Source organism: Protobothrops mucrosquamatus, unplaced genomic scaffold, assembly GCF_001527695.2.
Source record: "Protobothrops mucrosquamatus isolate PMUCROS unplaced genomic scaffold, P.Mucros_1.0 scaffold6, whole genome shotgun sequence".
Lineage (NCBI taxonomy): Eukaryota > Metazoa > Chordata > Lepidosauria > Squamata > Viperidae > Protobothrops > Protobothrops mucrosquamatus.
In genome coordinates this window covers 5526623-5537969 of record NW_015386393.1, presented here as the reverse complement: position 1 = coordinate 5537969, position 11347 = coordinate 5526623, and positions in this window count along the sequence as shown.

The following is an 11347-nucleotide window of genomic DNA, read 5'->3' as shown; positions in this document are numbered from 1 at the left end:
CTGATGCTTACCAACCTAACAGCTTTCACCAATGAATCAACATGTAGGGTGTCCAGTGTCAATCTTAAATAAAGGCAGTACAGGCAAGGCGTATGAATGAAACAGAAATACTTTTGGTTACTGTAGAACAAAATAACCGCGCTCAAAATGTTCTCTTTGAACATTCTGAGCTGTCATGTCTTCCCCCTCAGCTGTCACTGAAGGCCAATAGGGGAAGACCCCTATTCAGAGAGACAATACCCCTGGACATTTGATGTAGGAGACAAGCAGGCGGACGTAAATGAGTCATCCGTATAGAGTTGATACATTTCCAGAAATAGTCTAAGACTCTAAGTCCAATCCTTCTTGAATTTCATTGACCCTTATCTAGCACCAATTTAGTGTTGAACAGTTAGTTGACTAAATTCTTGTGGATATGCTGGACCAATAAATCTTCCGAGCTGCAACATAATCTATGGTCTGGATTCTTCACCAGTGCTTATACCATAGAGACATTCGTACTAGCCTCATTTTATCATTATTTATCATTATTGCATAAATATCCAGGGGACACATGACAATTTGATATCGTGCTTTATAACCGTATCGCTTAGCAACAAAGTTGTGGGTCCCAATTACCATCATTTAGCAAAGATTACCTGTACACACAAAATGGCTGTTTCAAGCCTGGAACATTTTACACACCCTTAATGAAAGTTATTCTTTAGATTTCCTGGTCCTGTAGGAGATGACTAGGCTGAGCCTGAGGGGAGGGTCAAATACATCATCAGTTTGGAATCCTTATGTAGCCACAAAAGAACTAAGTCCACCCCCCCATGAATTCCGTGGACTCTTATCTCCCACCAATTTGCCAAGATCATTAGTAGGTCAGATTCTTGTGTATAGGTAGCATGTACTAAACTTTTAATGCTTTGAACTTAATTCCTATTTTGGGTTACTTGTGTCTGAAGTCAGGGGATGCTAGCTTTTGTTATGGATAAAACAATGGTTTTCTCTGGTGGCTGAGTTTCACAATGGATAGGATAGTCATGCCGTGATATTACTAGATTTTATTTATTTATTTTTATTCAATTTGTATAGCTGCCCATCTCAAACTATTGACCGGGCAAATAAAAAAAGAACAACTAGGAGTGGATGCTTTATTCTATTTTTCTCAGTTTCAAAGGACTGTCTAGTTTTCTCTCTTATGCTCCTCACTGAAAATCACTCTCATTTTCCAGTGTTTTGTGAGCAAGGTTTTGCCAGCATAAATTCAAGGAGTTCTGGCTCATGGTCCAGTCAGCTACCTATCCCAGGTGTAGAGTTTTCAGAATTAGTATCGGCACCTTAAGTTGGGTAAGGACACAGGTTGTATCACTGGAACAGAATGACTGCAGCAGAATCAAAGCGGCTGCAAGCTTCCTACATCAACAGAATCTTCCAAGCCATGTTGGATGGGGAATTCTGGGAGTTGAAGTCCACACAGTTTAAAGTTGCCAAGGTGGAGAAACACCATTCTAAGCTGTCCTTAAGGGCAGCCCCAAGTCCTACGTGTTCCAGCAATGTAGCCATAAACAATGCATGTTAGCGTCATGATAACTAGTACATTAGCAACCTCTGATCTAATCCACCCAGACCCCTTTTTAAAGTTCAGTTGTCAAGCTTGCAAAGCAGAATTTTGCAAAACACAAAGCAAAGTTTTGCTGGATCTTGAATTTCCACACTCCCCCTCCAAGTCCCCACTGGACTTGTCATCTGGCAGACATCCATTGAGCACACAAAAAAAGTCTCCAGGCTCCTTCATCTCCATGCCCCAACCTTCCCCCCCCCCCCGTCCCGGTAAAGCAAACATCTTCATTACAGCTCCGAGTTGTTTAAATAAATGAATTAATATTGACAAACCATCAACGGGTCTAATAAATGATTAGTTAAAGGCATATATACATCACATTACGGTTAGCAGTAGCCCAGCTTAATTACTACAGCCGAGGATTCCATTAGACAAGGAGCTTTGCGTCTTCTCTTGAAACCACTCCAGTTTGTCCTCTCATCTCTTCTCCCCCTTCCCTTTGGGTCTCCAAGCTCCGTTTAGTATCGTGGATCCATATACCTATAGAGTGCTGTGTTATCTCTATCTCAGTAGAGATAGGAGTGGGAAAACGCACTATGCAGGCCTGAAGCATTTGGAAAGTCAGGGAAAGATGGAGGAAGGGGTAGAGCTTGGCAGATCTAAATATTTGTTTATTTATTAAATCCATCTGCCTCCCATCTGCCTGATAAGGCGACTCTGGGCAGCTTACAAATCATAGGATCATAATACGATGGGAAATCGTGGGCGCTTCATCCCTGGAGGCTTTTAAGAAGAGACTAGACAGTCACTTGTCTGAAATGGTATAGGTCACTGGTGGCGAACCTATGGCAGACGTGCCAAAGGTGGCACTCAGAGCCCTCTCTGTGGGCACGTGCACCATTGCCCCAGCCCCGCCTCCCCCTCCTCACCAGCAGCCCCCCCCGGAGGAGAGTTGCCCCTGAGCGCAGTCCGCGCAGAGAAGCACAGCCAAGGGCATGGCAGCCAGGCAGCGGGGACAAGACTCTGCCCTCGCGCCCTGTCACACGCAGATGATGCTGCGGGACATGAGCGGAGGGCGTGGCTGCCATGGCACTGCTGGGCTGCCTGGGCGATCTGCGGCAGGCCCTGGAGGCAGTGAGTGGCCCTGCGGGCAGGCGGGGTAGGGGCGGAGTGGGGGCGGGGCAGGGGGTGGAGCAGGGGCGGGGCCAGGTTTTGGGCACTCGGTTTCTAAAAGGTTCGCCATCACTGGTATAGGGTCTCTTGCTTGAGCAGGGGGTTGAACTAGAAGACCTCCAAGGTCCCTTTCAACTCTGTTATTCTGTTAATGAAGCAGAGTTCCAATAATCCTTGCGTTATTTGTTCTATAACCTGGCCTACCTCTAGGAATTGATACATGCCTGCCCATTTCTGTCCTGCCTGAATTCAGCTATGATCTTCTTTGTGACCTGGAATGTTCTAGATGGACAGCATTCCAGGACTTAGAGTCATGGGTTATATAGTGTGATGCCCTGGGAAACTCTATTTCCCTAGAACAGGGGTAGGCAATCTTGGCTCTTTTATGACTCATGGACTTCAACTCCCAGAATTCCTGAGCCAGCATGGCACAGCTTGGAAACCTCTCCCTTTCCCCTCAGCATGGCTGGCTCAGGAATTCTGGGAGTTGAAGTCCACGAGTCATAAAAGAGCCAAGGTTGCTTACCCCTGCCCTAGAAGTTTCTGATGCATGATATTACATATGAAGGGAGAGCAGGAGTCTAGAAGGCACCTAGAAACCCTCTCACTATTGCAATGTAAGCAAAAGAGGAAAGGAGCTTGCATGGAGAAGTGATATAAAAGTTTGCAGATCCACGATTCAGAAAATCCTGATTTCTGATTATGTTTTTAAAAGCCTTGGATGACTGTTCCAAGTTTCCTTCCTTCATTTCAATTCTGGCATTTCAAACATATAAAAAAAATTCTCTTTAAGATGTGATAAATTTACATGTGGGGGATGTTTTACCTGGAACGGCAGTTGCATGACTTGGAAAATCTATGTGTGTGATTGGAACTGTTGGAATCAACATTTTTTTTTCTATGTTTGGTCCACCCACAAATGGCCAATGCAATGCATAGATCCACACCAGGTCCTCAGCTTGTACATATTCCTCACCCTTGTGATTTAAGAAATGTAGTGTAAAGGTTTTGAATGTCCAAGGCTGGAAAATTAATGCGGTGTGTGCAATATGTAAGCAAATACTTTGTTCTTCATTCTTAAGGATGCCTTATTTTTCTTTTCCTTTTTCAACCTGAATACAGCCCACAGCCATCCTTTTCCCTCCACCCAAATTATATTCACCAATGGTGGAGCTCTTCCACCAGGCAGCTTGTGTTAGCCCCCTTATTGAGTCCTGATTAAGTCTCTCGGGTGTCACAGAAAAGCTGGAAACTGAGAATTGGACACAGGGAGAGGAATGAAGAGGTGGGGGCTGGATGCTACCGGACACCTTTCTCCAAAAGGGTCTTTCAACTGCACTGAAGTATGAACCCCATTCTTCTCTCTCAACAGAACCAATGATGATGCTGGTTGAGGATTATGGGAACGGTCATCCAGGGCTTTTGGCAGGCAGGGTAGGCTGTTGAAGGGTAGAAAAGGACTCTGTACTGAAGGCATTTGCAAAGAGGAGGGGGAGCAAACTGCAATCCCACCCTTTCTCTCCACCCCCAACTGCCTGATTCCCTATTTTATGACTCTCCCCCCCACACGCTATATATCTGCTTTCTGAGGGTCCCATTTATCAGCTCGCCCTGCTATTGAATGGGGGCTGCTCATGACAGGTTGAAATTGACTTGTATGATATTGGAATTACTATTGATTGCTTTGGCACCTTGCGACGTGACAAGCTTGGTGCCCTGGATTCGGGAGGTTAGGGTTTCTACAGAGCTGGGAGAGTACCTCTTTTTTCCCCCAGCTTCCTGCTTTTCACACTCAGCATGTGCACATGCACACCCACGCCCACCACTGGCATGGCTTCAAAAAGCAACGAGCCGATTTCTACATTCCCACCAATTCCCAGTAGAATGAATAGGGGGGTAGGAATGAATTGATGTGTTGATTAATGGTGTCACCCTACTGCAGGGTGTGCTCAAAACAAGGGGTGTCTGCAGAGTGTGCTCAAAAAAATCAAGATGACAGCACCACAGTATGATCAAAACTCTGTTTCTTTTTTTAATGTCCATCATACATTGCAAAACCAACCCACCAGCCAACCCAGGCAGAGTTTTGATTCTATCATTATGGTTTGTTTGTTTGTTTATTAAACTGATATGCTGACCATCTCACCTAAAGGTGACTCCTAGGTGACTTGCAATCATTAAAACACCAATATGAAATGTTAAAACAAGAACTAGTAACATTAAATATGATTTAAAATGGACAGAGATGGGGAGGAAGGAAGCAAGATGCACACGGGGAGGAGGCGGGGTCTTAGTTCATTAAGTTCCTCCAAAATGACACAACTGTAGGATAAGCAAAGCCTGGGGATGGAGTCAAGAGCGTAATTAGCCTGGAATCCTTACATTCCCACAAGTGTTCCAAATCCAAGCCTTCTTGACTCTTACGTAGCACCGATTTAGTGCTCTCCATTAGCTGACTAGTTTTTTGTACATAGGCATAAGTAATAAATCAAATTTACTGAATCCTAAAGTTTGGTCCTGATTCTTCATGCCTGACAACACTCCCATTGGGGACCCAGGCCATTTGGCAGAGCCAGGTCTTCAGGATCTTTCGAAAGGCCAGAAGAGTGGGTGTGAATATCACCTCAGAGGGCACAATGTTCCAGACCATGGGAGCTACAGCAGAAAAAGTTCTTCTGGACCCTGCCAGCCAAAATCCCTTGACCAATGGGGTCAAGGAAGGTCATGCCCCTTCTGCTGGTGTGGATGGGGTAAACTAATGGTTCCTCAGGTTATGTAGATCCACACCCTGCCATGGTTGCCAGCTTGACTTCTTTTGATCATTTATTTATTTAATTATTTATTTACTTTTCAAATTTATATGGCTGCCCGTCTCACAGACATGCTAAACAACAAAGTTAGAAAATAATAATTCACAAATAACAACCATTGTTATTATATGAAGAACATTAAGAACTATAAACCATAAATGATGATGATGATGATGATGATGATAACAACAACAACAAAATACAAAGACTTGCAAACAGAAGTAGAACGACTATGGTTAAAAAAAAAAGCAAAGGTAGTATCAATAGTAAAAGGTGCCTTGGGTGCAATCCAAAACAACTGGAGCACCATTTGAACATCATCGGCATTGACAAAATTCTCATCAGTCAGTTGCCAAAGGCAGCTTTACCTGGAACAGCTTACATCTGCCATGATACCTTTTGCACCATCAAACAATAACATCTACCTGTCTTAGGTCCTTGGGAAGGACTCGATAGGTGTATAAAAATGCCAAGTCCAGTCTGAACATCTGGCTGTCTGTGCGTCAAACCATAATAATTGGTGAAGGGATGTTAATAATAACAGAGCCATCTTACTAATTCAAGGGGCGTGACGGCTCAGAGGTTAAAGATGCTGAGCTTGTTAGTTGGAAAGCTGACAGCCCCGGTTTGAGACCTGAGCACTACACAATGGGGTGAGCTCTAATTAATAATACATCCCAACTCACATACTGTTAGGTGTGGGAGGAAAACTACCATTGTAACAAAGCTTGATGGATATGTGTAACACCACAGCTACATGTTGGGGCCTCTTATTCTTTAGAACTTCTGCCAAAGGTTGCTTCAATCACGAGTCAGCCAGATGACCCTACAAGCATAGAACTGGACAAGATCACAATTTACCTCTCTGCTCAATACAGGACTCAAAATGAAACGACCCTGAGAAATGGCTCTCCAAAATGTGCCTGAATATATCTGTGATACCATCTCAGTGGAAAGTTGGTTCCTTTCTTAAACTGCTCAGATTGGCAATTTGTCTGACCTACAGCTGGAATTTGCCTGTCTAAAAGGTAACGGTAAAGATTTCCCCTGATCCAGTCGTGTCTTGACTCTAGGGAAGGGGTAGGCAACCTTGGCTCTTTTATGACTCGTGGACTTCAACTCCCAGAATTCCTGAGCCAGCCATGCTGAGGGGAAAGGGAGAGGTTTCCAAGCTGAGCCATGCTGGCTCAGGAATTCTGGGAGTTGAAGTCCACGAGTCATAAAAGAGCCAAGGTTGCCTACCTCTGCTCTAGGGGGCAATGCTCATCCCTGTTTCTTAGCCAAGGGAGCCAGCATTATCCAAAGACCCTTTCCATAATCATGTGACCAGAATGACTATACGTCAAGGCACATGGAATGCTATTACCTCCCCATCAATGTGGTACCTATTTATCTATATGCATTTGATTGCTTTCAGACTGCTAAATGGGCAGGAGCTGGAGCAAGTAATGGGAGCTCACCCTCTTGTGCGGTACTTGGGTCTCGAACCTGGGCTATCAGCTTTCCAGCTGACAAGCTCAGCATTGTTTTAACTGCTGAGCCATCACCCCCCTATTTCCCTATCTGTAATTCATTATTATAATTCATTTTTTCATGTTCTGTATTCTGGAATGATTCAGAATGTCTTTTGGTTTTCTACAGAACTGGTCTTCATATTTCCTGCTTCTCCTGAATCTTGTCTTCTTAAGGTTAAACATTCTAAATTTCAATCTCTCCTCCCCCCCCCCCCCAGGTTGGTTTGGTTTGATAGTCTGTTTTGCCTTTCTCCAAATCTTCTTGAATCTCTTTGGATCCTTTTTCAAATGTGGTGCCTGGAACAGAATGTAGCACGTATTCAAAATAGAGTCTCACCAAAGCAAATCAATTATTTCCCATTATTTGGAAATTATATAGCTGTGAAATAGCCTAAAACTGCATTTGCTTTTTTTTTGCCTCCACATCACACAGATGGCTGATATTCAGTTTGTAATCAACTATTATTCCCATATCTTTTTTTTCTGTATTTTTTTCTGTATTGCCAAGAAAGCGTTCCCCATTCTATAGCTCTGCATTTGACTTCTGTTTCCTAAGTGCCTTTGACTGTTATATTTCCTCCTGTTATATTCAGCCCATTACATTAACCCATCCTTCTCATTTTGAATTTTATTTCTGCCTTCTAAGGTGTTAACTATCCCATCTAATTTTCTGTCTCCTGTAAATCTAATAACCATTCCCTCTACCTCTTCATCCAAATCATTAATATAAATATTGAAGAGTTCAGACAAAACTCTTGTGGCACCACACTTGATAGTCATCGCAATTTGATGTGTAACCATCAAGGAGCATTCTTTGAATACAATTTCCAGGCCAGCTATGTATCCACTTAATTGTCATGCCATCCAGGCTCATATAATTAGCTTGCTTCTAATCAGAGTGTCGTGGGAGATTTTGTCGAAAGCTTTGCTGAAATCAAGATATCATTATTGGTTTGTTTGTTTTATTTATACAGCCACACTCCCAAAAGACTCTCCACATAAAAAGCATATTAAAATACTTAATAGAATTATACAGCACATATATTAAAATGACCATAATGATTCTAAGGCAGGCATCTTCAGATTGAGAGGATTGCAGTTTTAAGAGCTATGCTGAGCAGTTCAGAATAATACTTTTAACTACTTAATGATGGGATGGAATTGCATGGAGCCTGAGACAATGGGGGCCATCTCTAACCCCCCCCCCCTATTTTTGACTCCTTCCACTGAATTTTCCACGACGGAGGTAGGGTGGGGCACTCTTAGCAACTGAAAATCCATTAAGGAAGTCAGAGAATTCTAAAATAAAATCATGTAAACCTGGGAATGTCTGTTTTCATCAAATCCATGCTGACTTGGGCCAAGTTTTCAAAGCAGTGATAGATCAGACTGCTTATCATTTGCTTCGATTCCAAATATTAATGCCACTTTGCCTATTCTGCAGGTCCTTGCAGGAGTGTCCAAGGTAAGGTCCAAAAAGTCAAGATGACAGCTTTTTGCACAAAACAGAAAAAATAATGACATGGATTCGAATATTAGTAATATTTTAGACCATCAAAAGGTTGCGGGTATTTTGTAATTGTAGAGCAAGAGTTGAACTCAGGTTTTATTTATGTCGGCTGTAAAAGAAGTTGGAAGTTGTGCTGTTTTTGTGTATTTTTGTTTCTATATTTTTTATATTTTTTTGTTCTTCTATGCTATTTCTTTCTATATTCTGACACCCTTTCTATTCTCTTCCTTGACTGTTTTTTTTTAATTTTAAAACTACATAATAAAATTATACAAACAAGATGGCGGATGTGCAACTGCAAGAGTTAAGCTCCACGCCTTCTTTATCTGTGCACAGTCACAACCGCCATCTTGACTCTCGTGACTCTTACCTCCAGATGATCCTAGGTCCTTGGATCTGGGTCCAACTCCTCTTTTTAAATGTAGGAATACCCATGATTTTTCCAGCTGTCCAGCTCTTCATCTGTTCTTTAGACTTTCTTAAAAATGATATGGGTAGTCCTCAACTTATAATAATTTCTTTAGCCAATGTTCAAAATTACAATGGCACTGGAAAAGGTTACTTATGATGGTCCTTGCACTTACAACTGTCACAACATCGTCACAGTCACGGGATCAAAATTTAGGCATTTGGCAACCATCATGTATTTATGATGGTTATGCATCCCAGGGTCGGGTGACTACCATTTGCAACTTTCTCAGTCAATTTCTGAGAAGCAAAGTTAATGGGCGAAGCTGGATTTGGTTGTTATTGTTAGTTGCAAAATCGTGATCGACCCATCGTGACCCCATGGACAATGTTCCTCCAGGCCTTCCTGTCCTCTACCATCTTCTGGAGTCCATTTAAGCTCACGCCTACTGCTTCAGTGACTCCATCCAGCCACCTCCTTTTCTGTCGTCCCCTTCTTCTATTGCCCTCAATCTTTCCCAGCATCAGGCTCTTCTCCAGTGAGTCCTTCCTTCTCATTAGGTGGCCAAAGTACTTGAGTTTCAACTTCAGGATCTGGCCTTCTAAAGAGCAGTCGGGGTTGATCTCTTCTAGGACTGACCGGTTTGATCGCCTTGCAGTCCAAGGGACTCGTAGGAGTCTTCTCCAGCACCATAGTTCAAAGGCCTCAATTCTTTGGCGCTCAGCCTTTCTTATGGTCCAACTTTCACAGCCATACATTGCAACTGGGAAAACCATGGCCTTGACTATATGCACTTTTGTTGGCAGGGTGATGTCTCTGCTTTTTAGTATGGGTTTGCTTAATAACGACGTAATTCTCTTAATAACTGCAGTGTTTTACTTAGCAACCCTGGCAAAAAGATCATAACATCGGATGCAACTCATTTAACAACTGCCTTGCTTAGCAATGGAAATTCTGGCCCCAACTGTGGTTCTAAGTTAAGGACCACCTGTATAAAAGAACAGCCAGACCGTTAGTCCCAAAGGCGCTTTTCAAAAGGCAAGTTTTTCCTTGAAAACGTTTTGCTTCTCATCCAAGAAGTTTCTTCAGTTCTAGAATTCAAGGAAAAACAAAGCAAGTCCACTTGCCTTTTGAAAAAGCACCTTTGGGACCACCATGACCTGGATGACTGAGGATCTGCAGAGACATTTAGCCAGACTATTAGCACATTCTTCAGGAGCTTCTGGTGCAGTTCCTCTGTTCCTGGAGATCCAAACTCATGCATAATAAACTGACATAATATAACATAATAACATAATAAACCCCAAACTTCAATGCGGCTCCCTCATTCTCCTCTGGCAGGACATGTGTTTCTTGTTGGAGATGGACAGAGTCCAACTAGAAGGAGATTCGTCCTGCCTTGTTCTTTTGTTGCCCACTAGATTTCTGCCATTTCCACTGGGCAGCTAACATCCTGAATATTTCCTTTTCTTTTGAACATATCCAGACACAGCTCTTTTCTTGTTGTTCAATTGCTCTTATTATATATTTCAGGTCCAGCTATGCTTTTATTTTCTCTAGTTTCAGGCTTCTGGCTTGCATTCTTCCTCAGTCTGCTGACCCTTTTTCTTCTTTGTGTGGCCACATCAGCTTCTTCTACCATCATCCTTTTTTTTTTCCTGTTTGCAATTGTGCTTTAATAGCTCCTTTTTTTAGCATCTCCCACCTATTTCAAGCTTCTTTTCTCATCAGCTTCCCTGGCCGAGCATCCCATCTTATCATTCAAAACCAGCCCGTCATCAATTCTTGAGTCCATTTGTTTTGATTGTCATGAGAGGGCCATTTTTATATTCTGCCCCAGGCAGCCTGAATGCCTGGGGACATTCCATAGCTGCAGGAATGGCCATGGCTTGGTGGCGCTCAAGAGTTTTTGATGAGCACCTAAAGCAGCAAGGATGAAAGCAGGAAGGTCAATAACCGATCAATGAAACAGGTTACTGCCTCAAATATTCACTACGTTTTACTTTTGGGAGAAGCGAGCGATTCCAGTGGGCTGATGTTTCTCTCTCAACCCGAGGTGGATTTCTCAAGTGTTCCCCACCTTTTTTTTCTCAAGTTTCAATTATTTTTTTTCCTATTTTATTATCCTTCATTGTTTTTCCTCATTGTTGCCATTGCTGCTGTGGCTTCGAACCTGGTTTTGGTTTATTTATTTATTTATTTTATTTGATTTATATCCCGCCCTTCTCCCAACGGGACTCAGGGCGGCTCACAACATATTAAAAACATAAACGCATTTACAGCCCCTCCAAATAAAACCAATTAAAACCAAATATTTGAAGTTGTGCTATTTAAAAATTGTTCTTAAAATAAACCCGATTTAAAATCCTCCCTAGGCCAGGC